This window comes from Hyla sarda, chromosome 13 (assembly GCF_029499605.1).
Source record: "Hyla sarda isolate aHylSar1 chromosome 13, aHylSar1.hap1, whole genome shotgun sequence".
NCBI classification, from domain to species: Eukaryota; Metazoa; Chordata; class Amphibia; order Anura; family Hylidae; genus Hyla; species Hyla sarda.
In genome coordinates, this window is record NC_079201.1 from 47,478,971 (window position 1) to 47,502,133 (window position 23,163).

Sequence of the window (23,163 nt, forward strand, 5' to 3'; positions counted from 1 at the left end):
GGATTTCTGGCCGCATATACATTGCTTAAAGGAGTACTCCGGGATAAGAAAATGTATCCCCTATCCTAAGGATAGGGGATAAGTTTTGGATGGAGGGGGTCCGACTGAAGCTCCCCCCTGCGATCTCCCATACGGGGCCCCGGTAGTTAGCGGCAAGGGGGCGTGCCCCACCACCGCATGGCGCGGCAGCTGACATGCTCAATTAATACATCTCTATGGAAGAGCCTGAGCGCTGCATTTGGCAGCCTCTGCCATAGAAATGTATTGAGAGGGCATGTCGGCCACTGCATTATGCAGTGGTCGAAACGCGATATTTCGGTAAAAAGATGAGGGCCCCGTATGGGAGATCGCGGGGGGCCCTAGCGGTCAGACCCCCCGCGATCTGAAACTTATACCCTATCCTTAGGCTAATGGACACGTTTTCTTATCCTGTGAGAACTCCTTTAAGTGAGGACAATTGGAGTCCATGCCCTGATGGGTAAGAGTTGTTTTGGTGGCACAAGGGAGGTCTACACAGGCAGGTAGTTTTAATGGTAAGACTGATCGGAGTCTGCATACATTGTAATGCACATTGGCATATAATAGGATCAAGAAACAATGACCAGCCTGTGTGTGAGTGTATGAAAGTCTATATAACTCTATTATATGACAGGTAAGAAGGGTAAGGGAAGAATATGTGTGATCAGATTGAGCCTACCCCTTTCAGTCTGCAGGCGGATCTACTGCAAAATCTGCAACTCTGGATTTAGAAACATAATTTTTTTTTACAAAAATGTACTGTATGTACAGAAGTAGGGACTCCTGTTTATTCCTAGGTCCCTGCTCCTGTACAGTAGTGAGCATTGATGTATATGCATATCTGCTTACTTTACATTCAACAGGCCCAGAGTGTGTAGTAATCAGTGATGCATACAGTACAGTATGCATTGCTGCTCACTGCTGTACATTCCCTTGGCTTGATGCATTGCTGCTAACCACCGTACAGGAGAAAAGGATAAACTCAGAAAATCTGCAGTCATGAGTGGCTATAGTCTTAAAGTCACAATAAGGAAAATCTGCAGCATTCCTGTTACGTGGGGCTATAGCCAGGGGTGGGATTCAGCCAGTTGTCCCCAATGCGCAGGAATCGGTTGTTTAAAGCCAGTTCCTATATGCTACCAGTTTGTAATTCTGTTTTGGATGTATCTTACCCTCACCAATGTTTGTTTCTATGTTTTTGAAGCAAAATTCAATAAAAAGATGATTAAAAAAAATAGCAGTAACAATCTAACAGTTTTGTACATATTGAAAAACTACAATTCCCAGGATGCCCCGACACCTGAAGGCTATTCGGGCATGCTAGGAATTGTAGTTTTGCAACAGCTGGAGGCACACTGGTTGGGAAATAATGACAGACTATAATGGAATAATTCTTTTCATCATTATATAATAAAAAGTGTATCTTTTCCATAAGCATAGTATTTCATACCCAAAATTCCATGATGTCTGTTAAGAGTTGTTGGTAAATCCAATAACAACTGGCTTTCTGTACTTGGAGAAATGTTAGTCATATGAAACCTCAGTGTGATGGTCAGATGATGCCGCAGAATATTAGGCATGATGAATAAGCTCTGTGTATCTACAGGGACAGATGCATACTTTTCCGTTTGTAGATATCGACCTAGAGTTTCATCCCTTTAGTTGGTGTCCCTCGGGATTGGAAATCATCTTAAATTTAGTCAGTTTAATCTAAGTTTATACAATATCCCTATTGACATTTATAAAACAGACCTAATAGTTGGGTCACAAAGAGCCTGTAATATATTAATGTACTATTTGCCTCACTCTGGTGCCTTCTAGAGGACTCTCCGTGCACTGCAGAATTGCTCCGACAGGATGTTTGTTTGTTTTTAAAGGGTACCTCTCATCAAATAAACTTTTGATATATTTTAGATTAATGAATGTTGAATAACTTTCCAATAGCATGTTAATGAAAAATATGCTTCTTTCTATTGTATTTTTCCCGATCAGTCCTGGCAGCAAGCATTTCTGACTCATGATGGAGTCCTAAACACTCAGAGCTGCCAGCCTGCTTTGTTCACAGCCAAACAGGCTGTGAACAAAGCAGGCTGGCAGCTCTGACTGTTCTCCTTTGTGAACAAAGCAGACTGGCAGCTCGTAGTGTTTAGGACTCCAGCATGAGTCTGAAATGCTTGCTGCCAGGACTGGTAGGGAGACCCCTAGTGGTCATTTCTTCAAAGTGGAAAATTAAATAGAAAGAAGCATATTTTTTAATAACATGCAATTGTAAAGTTATTCTGCATACATTAATCTATAATATATCAAAAGTTTTTGATGAGAGGTACCCTTTAACTCCTCACTTGAAGGGATACTCTTTCAATTAATATGCCCAGGCTAAATGCATAAACAATAAGCCTTTACTTACCTCCCCCAGTGCCCAGGGCACCAGTCTACTTCCTGATGCCCAGGCTCAATACCTCACATTGCCCCTTGGGGGGGGGGGGGGGGACACCATTACAGCCAGTGATTCGCAGAGCTGCTCTGTGGTGCGTTGGGCACCAGAACCAGGAAAAGGATTTCACCATTGGCTGGGGCAGTAATAAAGACTTAATGGGCCTCCTCTTGCTCCATAGTTTGGGTTTTACCACAACCTTATAGTTATATACTATAATACTCATACTAATGGGAAAAAAAAAGGGGAAAATCCATGCAGCTCTTCCAAAAGTCTCCTTTTTAGTCACCCATGTTCACATGGACATTACCAGCTAAGGCCCACTTACTCGTAACTATTCATTTTATGATTGGTACAAGTGATCAACACTATGATATCACCAGGGGTAGACAAAAAAAACTATAAAAAATAGAATTTACTTCTAAAAATGACTACACAAATTGTGTTTTTTGAATAAGGTTGAGAAAGTAGGTCAGAAAGACTGATGGAAGATGAAGGGGTTGTTACATGTATAATGATGCTTATAGGCACCAGGGGAGGGCATTCAACCTGGGCATATTAAAGAAAAAAAAATTTCACCGGAGTACCCCTACTGGCCGACCATCTAATGTGTATAAGATCCCCCTTAAAGCAGATGGTGGAGGGGAGATTTGGTTTGGGAAGGATTGGTCAACAATCTAATATGTATGGTTACTTCAATTGGTGAAAATTGGGGAAAGAAGGATTGAACATATTGAACGGAGATGAGCTCTGTATGCATACTTAAAGAGGGATTAAAGGTAAATGAGTGTTCAGTCATGTAATGTGTTTAGCTTCATATATGTGTCTATATATTAAGGGTTGGCATAATAAGATGCAAACAGAACTCTTTGGATCCATTCTTTACCACCATGTGCTTCCAATATTGCACTAAGGCTGATATGATTATGATCTACATATAACTATGCTGCATGGGAGAACAGAGTACAGTGATCCCTCAACTTACAATAGTTTTAACATACAATGGTCTATACTGGACCATTGTAAGTTGAAACCAGACTCAACATACAATGCTACAGACATTCCAGATCTGTGAAACGAGTCAATGGCTGGAAGAACCAACCAATCAGAATGGGCATTCCACTGGTAAAAACCCCTGTATTACTGAAGTGCATGCACTGACTGGTGTCTGCTAGCGCCCCCTACAGTACAGGGAGGTATTACATGTTCTGTACACTTTACCTGTCCCAGGGTTACCTGCTTCTTTGGCCACCAGGTGAGGGAGGCTCCATGTTACTTTATTGGTACACTGTGTGTACTGTACAGGACCCCCCCCGAAAAAGCTCCTGTCCTCTACATAGACCAGTGATTTCCCAAGCAGGGTACCCCCAGCTGTTTCAAAACTACAACTCCCAGCATGCCCGGACAGCCAAAGGCTGTCCGGGCATGCTGGGAGTTGTAGTTTTGCAACAGCTGGAGGCTCCCTGCTTGGGAAACACTGACATAGACAGTGATTTACAGCTCCCAGCAGATCTTTCTTACTTTTATATGTAAGGATTTGCTTTATCTATATTAGTTATCTACTTATTTTTCTTTAATTCTCACTTTTTCCTATATTTGGATTACATTTTTGTGCCTTTAGAACCAATTACCAGTTTTCCATAGAGTTATGGTCTCAACATACAATGGTTTCAACATACAATGGTCGTCCCAGAACCATTTAATATTGTAACTTGAGGGACCACTGTATAGGTACCAGCATCACCAGACATGATCTAATAGTCCATAATACGCAGAGGCATAACATGAAGATTTTAGGCTTCAATGCAAAATTTGCAATAGGGTGCCCAGTAATATATCTATATACTATATACTAATAAAAAAAAAAAAGGGGAAAATCAAGGCAGCTCTTCCAAAAGTCTCCTTTTTATTCACCCATGTTCACATGGACATTACCAGCTAAGGCCCACTTACTCGTAACTATTCATTTTATGATTGGTACAAGTGATCAACACTATAATATCACCAGGGGCAGACAAAAAAAACAATAAAAATAAAAATTACTACGCAAATTGTGTTTTTTTTTAATAAGGTTGAGAAAGTAGGTCGGAAAGACTGATGGAAGATGAAGGGGTTGTTACATGTATAATGATGCTGTTACGCCGAGCGCTCCGGGTCCCTGCTCCTCCCCGGAGCGCTCGCGGCGTTCGTCTCCGTGCAGCGCCCCGGTCAGCAGGTCAGAGCGCTGAACTAGTGTCACCGGCGGGGATGCGATCCGCGTAGCGGGACGCGCCCGCCCGCGGGTCGCATCCCAATCTCCTCACCTGCCCCGTCCTCTGTCTGCTCAGTCCTGGCGCGCGCGGCCCCGCTCTCTAGGGCGCGCGCGCCGGCTCTCTGAGATTTAAAGGGCCATTGATTGGTGCCTGGCCCAATCAGTACCTGCACCTGTGCCTTGCTTATAAAAACCCATTTCCCCTTCCTGTCCTTGCCGGATCTTGTTGCCTTGTCCCCTATGAAAGCGTTTAGTGTGTTCCCAAGCCTGTTTACCCAGACCTTCTGTTGTTGCCCCTGACTACGACTCTTGCTGCCTGCCCTGACCTTCTGCTACGTCCGACCTTGCTCTTGCCTTGTCCTTTTGTACCGCGCCTGTCTCAGCTGTCAGCTGGGGTTGAGTCGCTATCGGGTGGAACGACCTGGGGGATACCTGCCGCTGCAAGTCCATCCCGCTTTGCGGCGGGCTCTGGTGAAAACCAGTAACCCCTTAGACTCCGTTCCCCTGGTACGGCCCACGCCATCACCTCACTGACACAGAGGATCCACCACCAGTGTCCTCGCTGCATTCCAGTCCGGATCCTGACAGATGCTTATAGGTAAGAGAGTATATAGTTATAAAGAATATATAGACTGTCACTCTGTTAAATTGGCATCACATATTTTGGGGCAAAGAATTCACCAGGACTTTAAAGAATGCATTGAAACCTCATATTTGAGCTATCCTCCCACCTCCATCCACTCACCCAGAGAAATAATTCTCATTCCTACACAGTGTCAGGCACAGCTGGACATACATGTAACTCTAAGATTTCTATTTACAACCTCTAGTGGGGGCTGTTGTTGTTCAAGGCTGCTCTGTTCAGTTGGCAGAGTGGTACCAGCCGCTGAGCTACAATGAACAGCCTGTTCTGACCCCATCCACCCAGCACTTCCCGGTCTTTGATCTCAGCATCTAGCACAAACTAATATTTGTCCCTGGGAATATTTTCTCATAGAAATACTCAGCTCTTCTTACTGCAGGCGCTGCTACATGCTGTAGGGCTTGTCTTATATTTATATGTAATAGATATATATCTATATATATATATCATAATGCTCCTAAGTGGGGGGCCAGCTGATGCCTACAATAAAGAGATGTCTCAGTGATCAGTAAAATGAAATCTATAAAGTCAATAAAAGAAGGTTATTTAGGATAAAGAGACATTGTAAAAAGGTCCTCCACTCAGGACTTCAGAGTAAACCTGTCATCACGTTCACTTTCATGCTGCCTGAACCACAAGATCAATGAATCAAGGCTGGTGGGAAGGGGAGAAGATGCCAGGGACCACCCTGATGACTTGTGGGTCAGACAGCATGAAAGAGATGACAGGTTCCCTTCAAACCAAAGGAGAGAGCAGACAAACAGCAGTTAGGGTATGTTCACACTGTATATTTATCCTTATGGGTAAAATATACAAAAAAAATCAAAATACTGCAGAATTTGTACATCTTAGCTATGAGGAGCGATTAAAGGAGTTACAATTGTTTAGTCTTGAGAAGAGATGTTTAAGGGGGGATATGATAAACGTATATAAGTATATAAATAGCCCATACAAAAAATATGGAGAAAAACTGTTCCAGGTTAAACCCCCCCAAAGGACGAGGGGGCACTCCCTCCTTCTGGAGAAGAAAAAGTTTAGTCTAAAGGGGCGACACGCCTTCTTTACCGTGAGGACTGTGAATTTATGGAACGGTCTACCTCAGGAACTGGTCACAGCAGGAACAATTAACAGCTTTAAAACAGGGTTAGATACATTCCTGGAACAAAATAACATTAATGCTTATGCAGAATTAGAAAACTACATCCCTTTCCCTTATCCCCTTACACCCTTCCCTTCAATTCCCTGGTTGGACTTGATGGACGTATGTCTTTTTTCAACCATACTAACTGTAACTATGTAATTTCCCAGGGTAGCCTTGGATATCTGCATCTTATGTTGACATTTTGGACCAGGTTTTGGATGCAGATTAGCTTATCTACAGCCAACTTCTCTGCTATACAATACACTTGGAATGAGTGACACTTATTATGGTGTATTTACAATTCATGCACACTAAAATATGTGTCACAATGCACTGTTTGGAGCATTGAGAGCATTAAAAGCATTGAAGCAATGGCCCACATTAACTGCGCCAGAAATTTGGCTCCACATGTGGCAGAATTCTGGCGCACAGCAGCTCAGGCACATTTATGATGCTGTCCCCCCCCCCCCCCCCCCCCCCAAAAAAAAAAAAACACGAAAATGAGCCATACTTGACAGGAAAAATGGAAATGATTGGGAAGGGGTCTGGCTTAAAATTACGTTCCATGCACCAAAATAATACATCAAAATTTTAGTGCATTACCGTTGCCTGAAGTAAGCCGACTACTAGTCGGTACAGGCTAAAACTCATCTGAGCAAACCAGTTTCATGCTGCCCAAACTGTGGACAGCATAAAACAGGTGAAGGATAGAGATGTCACGAATTGTTCACCGGCGAACTTAGCATGTACGCGTTCGCATCGCCGGGCAAACATATGTGAAGTTTAATTCGCCCCCTATACTTTAACATTGCGGTAAACTTTGACCCTGTGAGTCAGAGTCAGCAGACATATTACAGCCAATCAGCAGAAGTCCCTCCCTTCCAGACCCTCCTACCTCTTGCACGGACGCCATTTTACCCTCATTCGGCATGCTGCAGGCTTAGAAAGTGGAGGGACAGAGAAGCTGCTCCTGCTGTATAGAGAAAGCGATAGCTAGATTGCTGCTAGGTGGTGTATTCAGGGTCCACTTTACTCCTAAAGCACTAGTCTAACATCTGCTTTAAGGACAACACCCAAAAATGCCCTTTTTAGGGCTCAAATATCAGTCTTGCAACAGCTGGAGGCACCCTGGTTGGGAGGGAACCGCTGGTTAAAAAGGGGTACTCCAGTGTAAAACTTAAGTCCCTTCAAGCAACTAACTACAGCGTTAAAAGGGCAATAAGGTCAGTCCGTGTGTCTTGCAACAGCTGGAGGCACACTGGTTGGGAGGGAACCGCTGGATAACAGGGGTACTCCGGTGTAAAACTTAATTTCCTTCAAGCAACTAACTACAGTGTTAAAAGGGCTATAAGGTCAGTCCGTGTGTCTTGCAACTGCTGGAGGCACCCAGGTTGGGGATCTCTGCTTAAAAGGGGAACTCTGCTGGCAACCTTTTTTGCTCATTGTCACACTAGTGCAAATCACATTTGGTGTGACAGTTGTTCAAATAAAATAAAAATAAATACCTTTTTTGGCTGTGAAATAAAACCATTGCTACCTAAAGGGTGGCTCTAACTATGTGCTGCCTAATATGGAAGAATCTATGTGCTGCCTAAGGGGGGGATATAAATATGTGCTGCCTAAAGGGGGCTCTATGTGCTGCCTAAAGGGAGGCTCTAACTATGTGCTGCCTAATATGGGGGAATCTATGTGCTGCCTAAAGGGGGGCTCTATGTGCTGCCTAAAGGGGGGCTCTAACTATGTGCTGCCTAACATGGGGGAATCTATGTTCTGCCTAAAGGGGGGGGGATCTAACTATGTGCTGCCTAAAGGGGGCTCTATGTGCTGCCTAAAGGGAGGCTCTACCTATGTGCTGCCTAAAGGGGGGCTCTACCTATGTGCTGCCTAAAGAGGGGCTCTGACTATGTGCTGCCTAATATGGGGAAATCTATGTGCTGCCTAAAGGGGGGATCTAACTATGTGATGCCTAAAGGGGGGCTCTATGTGCTGCCTAAAGGGGGCTAAAGCACGTTATTCCAAAGAATTTAGAAATAATGGGTGATTTATGCCCTTTATGGATTAAAACCAGATCCCCCTCCGGCACACCACAGTCCAGGTATTAGTCCCCTTGAAACAACTTTTAAATCACTATTGTGGCCAGAAAGAGTCCCTGTGGATTTTAAAATTCGCCTGCCCATACAAGTCAATGGTGGTTCGCCCGGTTCGCGAACATTTGCGGAAGTTCGCGTTTGCCGTTCGCGAACCGAAAATTTTATGTTCGCGACATCACTAGTGTAGGAAGCGTGATCCCGACACACTATAATTTACTCTGAAACACTTGGGGTTTCAGATAAATCATAGTTTAAAAATGCAGCCGGGTCCTGGCTAATAAAAACATAAAAAGCATTTATGACTTAAAATAAATAGAAACATTTGCAACTTTTTTATGCTAGTTTTCTGGTGTTCCGTGAGTTGTCCTACTAAAGGAACTCCACATCTTCTTCTAAGTACCTTTACATGATTGTCATACTGGAAAAAATGTAATTCTTATGCAGTTACAACATCATCTCCTACTGTTATGCTTAAAGGGGTACTCCGGAGGGGGAAAAAAACTTTTTAAATCAACTGGTGCCAGAAAATTATACAGATCTGTAAATTATTTAAAATTAAAAAATCTTAATCCTTCCAGTTCTTATCAGCTGCTGTATGCTCCAGAAGAAGTAGTGTAGTTCTTTTTAGTCTGACCACAGTGCTCTCTGCTGCCACCATTGTCCATGTCAGGAACTGTCCTAGAGTAGGAGCAAATCCCCCTAGCAAACCTCTCCTGATCCAAATAGTTCCGGACACTTGCAGAGATGGCAGCAGAGAGCACTGTGGTCAGACTGGATAGAACTACACAACTTCCTCTGGAGCCTACAGTCGCTTATAAGTACAGGACGGATTAAGATTTTTAAATAGGAGTAATTAACAAATCTGTAAAATTTTCTGCCACCAGTTTATTAAATTTTTTTCCCCTCCGGAGTACTCATTTAAAGTATTCAGTTCATGAGTTCAGGAGTATCTGTGCATGAAGGATGGGCTTTGCTCAGGGTCCTGCTAACAAAGGAGACTGATACAATGGATGCGGTGCAGCCGGCTATTTTAGGTATAAATTCCATCGTAATTCAACTGAAGTTATATGGACAGTGGAAAGTTACAGTCAATGGCAGAAGCTAACTTATCTGTAGCATTAAATATCCAAAATTATTTTAATCTGTAGGGGGCGCTTAAAAGACATAACTAACCAACTAATGTTTTGATAATAAAGTTGTGTAGTAAAAAGTTAAGCAACATTCTAATAATGTATTAAAGTTCCTCAGCAATTTCAAGAGCTCTTATTTCTGTCAGTGCATGGAAACATTTAATTTGCTGTGGCTAAAAGAACTTATATAGACCTAGTTCAGATGCCTTAGAACAATGTACCTTGAATAAAAATAATATTATGCTAATGGGATTTAAATGGGCCCTGTCAGATCCAAAAACTTTTTATATGTTGTTACTAATAAAAATTAAAGACCTTTTGTAAACTATGGTTGTATACATTTTTTGGAATATTTAAGAAAGAAAACGGACCCTGAAAATCCCACCAATAGGGGTCCTCATAAATACCAGTGTCAGGATTCGGCAGGCTGGAGGTGGATCCTCTGTGTCAGAGAGGGATTGGCGTGGACCGTGCCGGCGGACCGGTTCTAAGTTGCTACTGGTATTCACCAGAGCCCGCCGCAAAGCGGGATGGTCTTGCAGCGGCGGTAGCAACCAGGTCGTATCCACCGGCAACGGCTCAACCTCTCTGACTGCTGAGATAAGTGCGGTACAAGGGAGTAGACAAGAGCAAGGTCGGACGTAGCAGAAGGTCAGGGCAGGCAGCAAGGATCGTAGTCAGGGGCAACGGCAAGAGGTCAGGAACACTGGCTTGGGATACACAAGGAAACGCTTTCACTGGCACAATGGCAACAAGATCCGGCGAGGGAGTGCAGGGGAAGTGAGGTTATATAGACAGGTGCACAGGTGGAAGCTAATCAGACTGATTGGGCCAGGAACCAATCATAGGTGCACTGGCCCTTTAAATCTTAAAGAGCTTGCGCACGCACCCCTAAGGAGTGGAACCGCGTGCGCCAGGACATGACAGCCGGGGACCGGGACAGGTGAGTGACTTGGGATGCGATTCGCGAGCGGGCGTGTCCCGCTATGCGAATCGCATCCCCGCCGGCAGTGTCAGTGCAGTGCTCCCGGTCAGCAGGTCTGACCGGGGCGCTGCAGAGAGAGGAACGCCGCGAGCGCTCCGGGGAGGAGCAGGGACCCGGAGCGCTCGGCGTAACAACTAGGACACTAACCAGTCCAGCAGCAGCATCAGGCTTGTCCATGAGTCAGAGACAAGAGATGACTCATGGACAAGGCTGCATGAGCAGACACACCAATCATCTCCCATCACCACAAGGGAGGGACACGCCCCTTTCTCCTAAGAGGATTTCTAATACTATGAGATAATGAATAGAGGCATTTTATAATAAATATTGGTTATAGATGTTCATGGTCAGGAATAGGTACTGTTACATCTTCTTTTTTTTTTTTTACGCGGGGGGGGGGGGGAGATCTGACAAGTACGCTTTAACATCAGTGATGCATTGTCATACTAGATTATTATAAAAGGGAATAAGGGAAACCTACCTTTACTCTACTTCTTTCTACTTAATGTTGAGACTTTAAGGCTCCTTTCACACTATATGTTGCTCCGTTTTAGAGACCCGTTACAATGTCCCGTTAAGAAAACCCTTAAAAATGTCTGTTAAATGTTAAGATTATCCGTTATCACCTGTTATAGTCCGTTATGAATAACGGACGATATTTGTGATGGGAGAAAAAACATTACATGCACTAATTTTTCTCCCTTTTTCATAACGGGCTAGAACGGGTGATAACGGATAATCAAAAAATCCTTGAATGGGATTTTGTAACGGCCGTTTAACAGCCATTTTTAAGGGTTTTCTTAACGGGACATTGTAACGGGTCTTTAAAATGGAGCAACGTATAGTGTGAAAGGAGCCTTAGAAGCATTGACAAGAAATGCGATCATTGTATTACCTGGAAATGTATAATAGCATATAATGTTGAACAGTGTTCTCATGCAAGGAAAATGTGGATCATGTTCTATCACTGTCATCTATTCTGTTGACAGAAAGTAAAATGTATATGATACGTTGTAGTAGAAAGCGGTGAGGGTAGCTTATGCAGGAAAGTTGTAGAAGACCCTTGTTCTGGGAACTAAACACATAAAGCTACATCTGGCAGCCATCTGTCCTGCAGTAATACATTACAGCCTCCTAAAATCTCAGCCAGAGAGCAATGACCAGGCTCATGTCACACTCCGCCTTGGAATAAGACCCCCTTTGGGACAGGAAGATCAATCCCCAGTGTAGATTTACTAGAGGAAATCCCAACCACCAATCTGTGTGATATTTCCCATGCACAATCCCCTATATTCTGTTGTGTGGGACTGTATAACTGTGATAAAAAATTGAAATTATCATCTTGCACCTGAAAAAGGTGAAAGCATGAAAATGCATGGAATCTTCTAATTCTTTTAGGCTACATTCATAAATATAAAATAAATTTGGTATGCCTAATGTACACACACATTAGGCATACCAAATGGCACACATACACACATACACACACACACACAAATACACTGTTACTTGCATGCACACATACATAAACAGACCTGCACTCAAAAGTCCCCACAGTATAAGTCCCCGCACATTAGGTTGGCAATATAGTTCCCTGCATATTAAGTTGGCAGTATACTTCCCCGACATTAGGTTGGCAGTACAGTTTCCCCACATTAGGTTGGCAGTACAGTTCCCCCACATTAGGTGCAGTACAGTTCCCCCACATTAGGTGCAGTACAGTTCCCCCACATTAGGTTGGCAGTACAGTTCCCCCACATTAGGTGCAGTACAGTTCGCCCACATTAGGTGCAGTTTAGTTTCCCCCACATTTGGTGCAGTATGGTTCCCCCCCACATTAGGTGCAGTATAGTTCCCCCCACATTAGGTGCAGTATAGTTCCCACCAAATTTGGTGCAGTATGGTCCCCCCCACATTAGGTGCAGTATAGTTCCCCCTACATTAGGTGCAGTATAGTTCCCCCCACATTAGGTGCAGTATAGTTCCCCACATTAGGTGCAGTATAGTTCCCCACAGACATACAGCCTTACAGTGTATGGCTGGAGGCTGTATGCCTGTGTACTGCTCCACTTCAGTGCTCTGACCACCGCTTCTCCGGTCCGGTGGTCAGAGCACCGAAGATGACGTTCAGGTAACTTACCTTGCCCGCGCGTCCTCCTCGATGCTCTCCTCTTCTCCTATTGGCGCAAGCACGGGACGTGCGGCCCCTGCATTTTTTAAAGTTAATGCGGGGCCGCAGAAAGATAACTGGGACATCCTTGTGTCCTGAAAAGATCTTTCGGGACACAGGGATGTACCGAATGTGACGGGGCCCCCTGTGGGCTGCTCAGTGGCAGATCCCCCCCTGGGCTTGATTAGGGTGTGCCCAGGCACACCCGGCACAACCCGTGCGCATGCCTATAACTGTTCTTACTCCATGTTTTTATTTAGTACTTTGAGTGCACAAGGGTGAAGTAAACAGTCAACAGAGAAACATATGTTTAATGCGATGATTGTGAAATTCATCTTGTGTTGTGGGCACCGATTCATTGTATTGAGGCACTGATGCAACTGAGAAAAGGAGAAGCCTTCCAATTTTTCAAAAGGAGAAGCTTTCCAACACTGTCCCAGCACTGAGCAATGTGGGTCCCCACAGGTGAAGCATGGGTTTAATGGCTACGTTCACCATTTCTGTTAGGGAGACCCATTTGGACATATTCATTTAGACAGTATTAAATACCTTTTACCAGTCAAGGGGTTATTCTGACAATCATTTTTCTTTTTTTTTTTACTTATTCACCTGCCCTGGTCACCCCTCTACTGCTGTTCTGATGACTCCGGCTGCTCTCTGCTCCTTCCCGATTCCTGCTCAGTCAGTCAATGATGCAGTCAGTGATTGGCTGACCAGGCAGTTCTAATGGGGACAGCACATCCCAGACCGGAAACAGCAGAGAGAACTGGGGATTGGAAGTCATCAGATTGACAGAAAGGGGATGAAGGCAGTCGACGATGGTGCCTTTTTATATATATATATATATATATATATATATATATATATATTTGCTGACATACAGCTTATTGTGTCTGGAATGTCCTGTGTGAGTTTACAATAAGCAGCACATTATTGGGTAAAGATGTGTCCGTATCATGTGCTCTCCAGAGACATCTGAAAGGCCAAAATGATTTCAAACAACTCCACCCCTATCACTCTTGTAATGCAGCGTGGCACACGTACTGTGGAAATCTAGCCACTCTTGTTCCAAAAGTTACTTCAACTATACTGGTAGTTACAGTCTTGGTGTCATGGCTTGCTTACCTCATGCCAAATATTCTGCTGTGGACTAAGATCAGATGACTGTAGAGACAGGTCCTGGAAGTAGTCAACATCTGCCATAATGTTATCACATTTTATATTGCTGAAATTTTTGACTTGCATTGTGTTATCGCATGTGCTACTTTTTATTGTCATGCCAGATGGGGTACAGACCATGTCTTCAGGGGTTACCTGCCTAGCTCTTAGACTGTACCTCTCAGGTCCACCCAGTATGTGTGCTTTGGTGTATTTTTTTAAAGAAAAGGTCTAGGTTCACAATCTCCAGGACATGTACACTAGAATGTGCATCCCATATCTCAGGAATCAGTAAAAACATTTCCTGGATATATATATATATATTTAATGTAATATGTGGCACTAGTATTATACTATTCATACTAAACAAGTTAACACGTTGGCATTGTTTGGGTGTTTATTGTTAGTATACAAGGTGATAACTCAGGACTCAACTACCGTATATTTCGCCGTATAAGACGCACTTTTTCTTCCCCAAAACTGGGGGGAAAAAAAGTTGGTGCGTCCTATACGGCGAATACACCCCTATCGCGACGGTCCCTGCGGCCATCAATGGCCGGGACCCGCGGCTAATACAGGACATCACCGATCGCGGTGATGCCCTGTATTAACCCTTCAGACGCGGCGATCAAAGCTGACCGCCGCGTCTGAAGGGAAAGTGACACTAACCCGGCTGTTCAGTCGCGATTTCACCGATTTCCCCGATTTCACCGCGGCAGTCCCGAGCAGCCCGACTGAATAGCCAGGTTAGTGCTTACAGGACACCGGGAGGGACCTTACCTTCCTCCTCGGTGTCTTCTCCGTTCAGGGATCCCCTGTATGGCCGGCGCTCTCCTTCCTTGTCATCACGTCGTCGCGTACGTGCGTCGGCGTGCTTAACGACGTGATGGCGGCGACGGAGAGCGAGGATACCCGGCCGGCAGCAGAGAAGTTCCGGAGCGACGGGGACACGGCGACAGCGATGGGGCGACATCCAGGGCAGCAGTGACGGGTCCGGAGCGGCGGGGACACGTGAGTATTACCTCCTATGCAGTGGTCTTCAATCTGCGGACCTCCAGATGTTGCAAAACTACAACTCCCAGCATGCCCGGACAGCCAACGGCTGTCCGGGCATGCTGGGAGTTGTAGTTTTGCAACATCTGGAGGTCCGCAGGTTGAAGACCACTATTGGGTTCAAAATCTTTATTTTTTTAGATTTTGCACCTATAAATTGGGTGCGTCGTATACGCCGGTGCGTCCTATAGGGCGAAAAAACGGTAATAGTCAGAGGCTTGAACTAGAAGATTAGGGTAGGGTTACAAGAGCCATATTTTGCCGCATATTTGCTGCAGCATAATTTTTAAGTCATGGGGTAAGAAACTACACAGCAGCGAATATGCAGCAAAATACGGCACGTGTGACCCTAACCTAAAGGGCCCTCCACTTTAATGCTTCCATTATAGTACTAGTTTCCTCATATGGGGATGATGGGTTCTATGGGCCTCAGCCTCCTGGGCTCGAGTGCAACTTGAACCATCTGCACCCCCTATACTTACTGGTGGTAGTCTTGGAGGTATTTGGACATAATGTATTTGAGTACTTTGCTGTACATTGTGACCCGATGTTGTAAATAATTGAGCAGTCATAAAAAAGTATTTAAACATTGAAGGTGAATGACAACTTTAAGTAAGAACGCCCAAAATATAATATTAATACAAAGTCTAAATACAAAAATTTAGTTTTAAGGCAAGTGTTCCTAAATCGTTTTCTCTGCTCTTCAGAAATTCCATATTATATACAGGAGTCCTGTGCTGGATCTACCTTAAAGGGGTACTCCCGTGTAAAACTTTTTTTTTAAATCAACTGGTGCCAGAAAGTTAAACAGATTTGTAAATCACTTCTATTAAAAGTTTTAATCCTTCCAGTACTTTTTAGGGGCTGTATACTAAAGAGAAATCCAAAAAAGAAATGTATTTCTTCTGATCTCATGACCACAGTGCTCTCTGCTGACCCCTGCTGTCCATTTTAGAAACTGTCCAGAGCAGCATATGTTTGCTATGGGGATTTTCTCCTGCTCTGGACAGTTCCTAAAATGGACAGCAGAGGTCAGCAGAGAGCACTGTGGTCATGACATCAGAGGAAATGCATTTCTTTTTTGGATTTCTCTTTAGAATACAGCCCCTAAAAAGTACTGGAAGGATTAAGATTTTTTTAATAGAAGTGATTTACAAATCTGTTTAACTTTCTGGCACCAGTTGATTTAAAAAAAAAGTTTTCCACGGGAGTACCCCTTTAAGTACTGGAGTATAATATTATAAAACCTTCTCGTATATCAAATGATGGATTAAAGGAACTAGTAGTTCAATTGTTTTAATAATGGAGTACTCCAGTGAAAAATAACTTATCCCTTATCCACAGAATAGGGGATAAGTAGCTGATCGTGAGGGGTCCGATCGTTGGAGTCCCACCCTGATCACCGGGACGGGAACCCTGCGATCTCAGTGAGGAGTGTGTGACATCTACCAGTTGACAGCACACGCTCCATTCATTTCTATGGGAGCGCCAATGATCCCCGAGAGCTGTTCTCTGGTCTTTTTGCCACTCTCATAGGAATTAATGGAATGCAGCTACAGCCGGCACGCACTCCTGAGCGCTGGGTCCCGGTGATTGCGGGAGGCCCCAGTGGTCGGACCCCCCGCGATCATCTACTTATTCCCTATCCTGTGGATAGAGGATAAGTTATTTTTCACTGAAGATCTCCTTTAAGCGTTTAACTGCTTTTAAATAATAACTTAAATCATCCTAAAAGACAAATGATACGATCAGTAGAGAACACTCATTTTCATATACCTTATTAGGTAATTTTGAATATAACAATAATAATTCTTTATTTATATAGCACACACAGAATTCGCAGTTCACTATTCACCAAATTAGCCCATGTCCCTCTGGGACTCACAATCTTTATTTACCTATCAGTATTTTTTACTGTGTGAAAAAAAAACAATGTATCCACTGGAAACACACGAAAACATGGGAGAACATACAAACTCATTGCAAATCTTGTCTCTGATGGGAATTAAACCTACAGAACTACAAGGCAACAGTGCTAACCACTTTAATATGGAAGGCCTATTCATGACCTATCATCAATATCGGATTAGCAGGAGTCTAGGCACCACTCTGGAAATCTTCTTGTGGCTGTGCCTGGTGCATTTCATTTTAATAGGACCGAGATACAGAGACCTGCAAAAACAGATACCGCCACAAAGTCATCAGTCCTGATCATGTGATGAGCACACAGGTGCACGGCTCGTTACATCAGTACTGATCATGTGATGAGCACACAGGTGCACAGCTCGTTACATCAGTCCTGATCATGTGATGAGCACACAGGTGCACAGCTCGTTACATCAGTCCTGATCATGTGATGGACACACAGGTGCACGGCTCATTACATCAGTCCTGGTCATGTGATGGACACACAGGTGCACAGCTCGTTACATCAGTACTGATCGTGTGATGGACACACAGGTGCACGGCTCGTCACATCAGTCCTGGTCATGTGATGGACACACAGGTGCACGACTCGTTACATCAGTCCTGATCATGTGATGGGCACACAGGTGCACAGCTCGTTACATCAGTACTGATCATGTGATGGACACACAGGTGCACGGCTCGTCACATCAGTACTGATCATGTGATGGGCACACAGGTGCACGGCGCGTTACATCAGTCCTGATCATGTGATGGACACACAGGTGAACGGCTCATTACATCAGTCCTGATCATGTGATGGACACACAGGTGCACGGCTTGTTACATCAGTCCTAATCATGTGATGGACACAGGTGCACGCCTCGTCACATCAGTACTGATCATGTGATGGACACACAGGTGCACGGCTTGTTACATCAGTCCTGATCATGTGATGGACACAGGTGCACGCCTCGTCACGTCAGTCCTGATCATGTGATGAGCACACAGGTGCACGGCTCGTTACATCAGTCCTGGTCATGTGATGGGCACACAGGTACACGGCTCGTTACATCAGTCCTGGTCATGTGATGGACACACAGGTACACAGCTCGTTACATCAGTCCTGGTCATGTGATGGGCACACAGGTGCACGGCTCGTTACATCAGTCCTGGTCATGTGATGAGCACACTGGTGCACGGCTCGTTACATCAGTCCTGGTTATGTGATGAGCACACAGGTACACAGCTCGTTACATCAGTCCTGGTCATGTGATGGGCACACAGGTGCACAGCTCATTTCTTCAGTCCTGATCATGTGATGGACACACAGGTGCACGGCTCGTTACATCAGTCCTGATCATGTGATGGACACACAGGTGCACGGCTCGTTACATCAGTCCTGATCATGTGATGGACACACAGGTGCACGGCTCGTTACATCAGTCCTGATCATGTGATGGACACACAGGTGCACGGCTTGTTACATCAGTCCTGATCATGTGATGGACACACAGGTGCATGGCTCGTTACTTCAGTCCTGATCATGTGATGAGCACACAGGTGCACGACTCGTTACTTCAGTCCTGATCATGTGAGCAGCCTACAATGATATACGTAAAGGGGAAAACATGGGAGAACATACAAACTCATTGCAAATCTTGTCTCTGATGGGAATTAAACCTACAGAACTACAAGGCAACAGTGCTAACCACTTTAATATGGAAGGCCTATTCATGACCTATCATCAATATCGGATTAGCAGGAGTCTAGGCACCACTCTGGAAATCTTCTTGTGGCTGTGCCTGGTGCATTTCATTTTAATAGGACCGAGATACAGAGACCTGCAAAAACAGATACCGCCACAAAGTCATCAGTCCTGATCATGTGATGAGCACACAGGTGCACGGCTCGTTACATCAGTACTGATCATGTGATGAGCACACAGGTGCACGGCTCGTTACATCAGTCCTGATCATGTGATGGACACACAGGTGCACGGCTCATTACATCAGTCCTGATCATGTGATGGGCACACAGGTGCACAGCTCGTTACATCAGTACTGATCATGTGATGGACACACAGGTGCACGGCTCGTCACATCAGTCCTGGTCATGTGATGGACACACAGGTGCACGACTCGTTACATCAGTCCTGATCATGTGATGGGCACACAGGTGCACAGCTCGTTACATCAGTACTGATCATGTGATGGACACACAGGTGCACGGCTCGTCACATCAGTACTGATCATGTGATGGGCACACAGGTGCACGGCGCGTTACATCAGTCCTGATCATGTGATGGACACACAGGTGAACGGCTCATTACATCAGTCCTGATCATGTGATGGACACACAGGTGCACGGCTTGTTACATCAGTCCTAATCATGTGATGGACACAGGTGCACGCCTCGTCACATCAGTACTGATCATGTGATGGACACACAGGTGCACGGCTTGTTACATCAGTCCTGATCATGTGATGGACACAGGTGCACGCCTCGTCACGTCAGTCCTGATCATGTGATGAGCACACAGGTGCACGGCTCGTTACATCAGTCCTGGTCATGTGATGGGCACACAGGTACACGGCTCGTTACATCAGTCCTGGTCATGTGATGGACACACAGGTACACAGCTCGTTACATCAGTCCTGGTCATGTGATGGGCACACAGGTGCACGGCTCGTTACATCAGTCCTGGTCATGTGATGAGCACACTGGTGCACGGCTCGTTACATCAGTCCTGGTTATGTGATGAGCACACAGGTACACAGCTCGTTACATCAGTCCTGGTCATGTGATGGGCACACAGGTGCACAGCTCATTTCTTCAGTCCTGATCATGTGATGGACACACAGGTGCACGGCTCGTTACATCAGTCCTGATCATGTGATGGACACACAGGTGCACGGCTCGTTACATCAGTCCTGATCATGTGATGGACACACAGGTGCACGGCTCGTTACATCAGTCCTGATCATGTGATGGACACACAGGTGCACGGCTTGTTACATCAGTCCTGATCATGTGATGGACACACAGGTGCATGGCTCGTTACTTCAGTCCTGATCATGTGATGAGCACACAGGTGCACGACTCGTTACTTCAGTCCTGATCATGTGAGCAGCCTACAATGATATACGTAAAGGGGAAAACATGGGAGAACATACAAACTCATTGCAAATCTTGTCTCTGATGGGAATTAAACCTACAGAACTACAAGGCAACAGTGCTAACCACTTTAATATGGAAGGCCTATTCATGACCTATCATCAATATCGGATTAGCAGGAGTCTAGGCACCACTCTGGAAATCTTCTTGTGGCTGTGCCTGGTGCATTTCATTTTAATAGGACCGAGATACAGAGACCTGCAAAAACAGATACCGCCACAAAGTCATCAGTCCTGATCATGTGATGAGCACACAGGTGCACGGCTCGTTACATCAGTACTGATCATGTGATGAGCACACAGGTGCACGGCTCGTTACATCAGTCCTGATCATGTGATGGACACACAGGTGCACGGCTCATTACATCAGTCCTGATCATGTGATGGGCACACAGGTGCACAGCTCGTTACATCAGTACTGATCATGTGATGGACACACAGGTGCACGGCTCGTCACATCAGTCCTGGTCATGTGATGGACACACAGGTGCACGACTCGTTACATCAGTCCTGATCATGTGATGGGCACACAGGTGCACAGCTCGTTACATCAGTACTGATCATGTGATGGACACACAGGTGCACGGCTCGTCACATCAGTACTGATCATGTGATGGGCACACAGGTGCACGGCGCGTTACATCAGTCCTGATCATGTGATGGACACACAGGTGAACGGCTCATTACATCAGTCCTGATCATGTGATGGACACACAGGTGCACGGCTTGTTACATCAGTCCTGATCATGTGATGGACACAGGTGCACGCCTCGTCACATCAGTCCTGATCATGTGATGGACACAGGTGCACGCCTCGTCACATCAGTACTGATCATGTGATGGACACACAGGTGCACGGCTTGTTACATCAGTCCTGATCATGTGATGGACACAGGTGCACGCCTCGTCACGTCAGTCCTGATCATGTGATGAGCACACAGGTGCACGGCTCGTTACATCAGTCCTGGTCATGTGATGGGCACACAGGTACACGGCTCGTTACATCAGTCCTGGTCATGTGATGGACACACAGGTACACAGCTCGTTACATCAGTCCTGGTCATGTGATGGGCACACAGGTGCACGGCTCGTTACATCAGTCCTGGTCATGTGATGAGCACACTGGTGCACGGCTCGTTACATCAGTCCTGGTTATGTGATGAGCACACAGGTACACAGCTCGTTACATCAGTCCTGGTCATGTGATGGGCACACAGGTGCACAGCTCATTTCTTCAGTCCTGATCATGTGATGGACACACAGGTGCACGGCTCGTTACATCAGTCCTGATCATGTGATGGACACACAGGTGCACGGCTCGTTACATCAGTCCTGATCATGTGATGGACACACAGGTGCACGGCTCGTTACATCAGTCCTGATCATGTGATGGACACACAGGTGCACGGCTTGTTACATCAGTCCTGATCATGTGATGGACACACAGGTGCATGGCTCGTTACTTCAGTCCTGATCATGTGATGAGCACACAGGTGCACGACTCGTTACTTCAGTCCTGATCATGTGAGCAGCCTACAATGATATACGTAAAGGGGAAAACATGGGAGAACATACAAACTCATTGCAAATCTTGTCTCTGATGGGAATTAAACCTACAGAACTACAAGGCAACAGTGCTAACCACTTTAATATGGAAGGCCTATTCATGACCTATCATCAATATCGGATTAGCAGGAGTCTAGGCACCACTCTGGAAATCTTCTTGTGGCTGTGCCTGGTGCATTTCATTTTAATAGGACCGAGATACAGAGACCTGCAAAAACAGATACCGCCACAAAGTCATCAGTCCTGATCATGTGATGAGCACACAGGTGCACGGCTCGTTACATCAGTACTGATCATGTGATGAGCACACAGGTGCACGGCTCGTTACATCAGTCCTGATCATGTGATGGACACACAGGTGCACGGCTCATTACATCAGTCCTGATCATGTGATGGGCACACAGGTGCACAGCTCGTTACATCAGTACTGATCATGTGATGGACACACAGGTGCACGGCTCGTCACATCAGTCCTGGTCATGTGATGGACACACAGGTGCACGACTCGTTACATCAGTCCTGATCATGTGATGGGCACACAGGTGCACAGCTCGTTACATCAGTACTGATCATGTGATGGACACACAGGTGCACGGCTCGTCACATCAGTACTGATCATGTGATGGGCACACAGGTGCACGGCGCGTTACATCAGTCCTGATCATGTGATGGACACACAGGTGAACGGCTCATTACATCAGTCCTGATCATGTGATGGACACACAGGTGCACGGCTTGTTACATCAGTCCTGATCATGTGATGGACACAGGTGCACGCCTCGTCACATCAGTCCTGATCATGTGATGGACACACAAGTGCACGGCTTGTTACATCAGTCCTGATCATGTGATGGACACAGGTGCACGCCTCGTCACGTCAGTCCTGATCATGTGATGAGCACACAGGTGCACGGCTAGTTACATCAGTCCTGGTCATGTGATGAGCACACAGGTGCACGGCTCGTTACATCAGACCTGATCATGTGATGGACACACAGGTGCACGGCTCGTTACATCAATCCTGGTCATGTGATGGGCACACAGGTACACGGCTCGTTACATCAGTCCTGGTCATGTGATGACACACAGGTACACAGCTCGTTACATCAGTCCTGGTCATGTGATGGGCACACAGGTGCACGGCTCGTTACATCAGTCCTGGTCATGTGATGAGCACACTGGTGCACGGCTCGTTACATCAGTCCTGGTTATGTGATGAGCACACAGGTACACAGCTCGTTACATCAGTCCTGGTCATGTGATGGGCACACAGGTGCACGGCTCATTTCTTCAGTCCTGATCATGTGATGGACACACAGGTGCACGGCTCGTTAAATCAGTCCTGATCATGTGATGGACACACAGGTGCACGGCTCGTTACATCAGTCCTGATCATGTGATGGACACACAGGTGCACGGCTCGTTACATCAGTCCTGATCATG

At 45.5% G+C, this 23,163-nt stretch overlaps 1 protein-coding gene across 4 annotated transcripts in view; it reads left to right on the top strand.

Moving 5' to 3' along the window:
• The window catches only part of SEPTIN9 (septin 9), a 366,436-nt gene that overhangs the window by 255,451 nt on the left and 87,822 nt on the right, over positions 1 to 23,163 (top strand). The window lies entirely within an intron of this gene.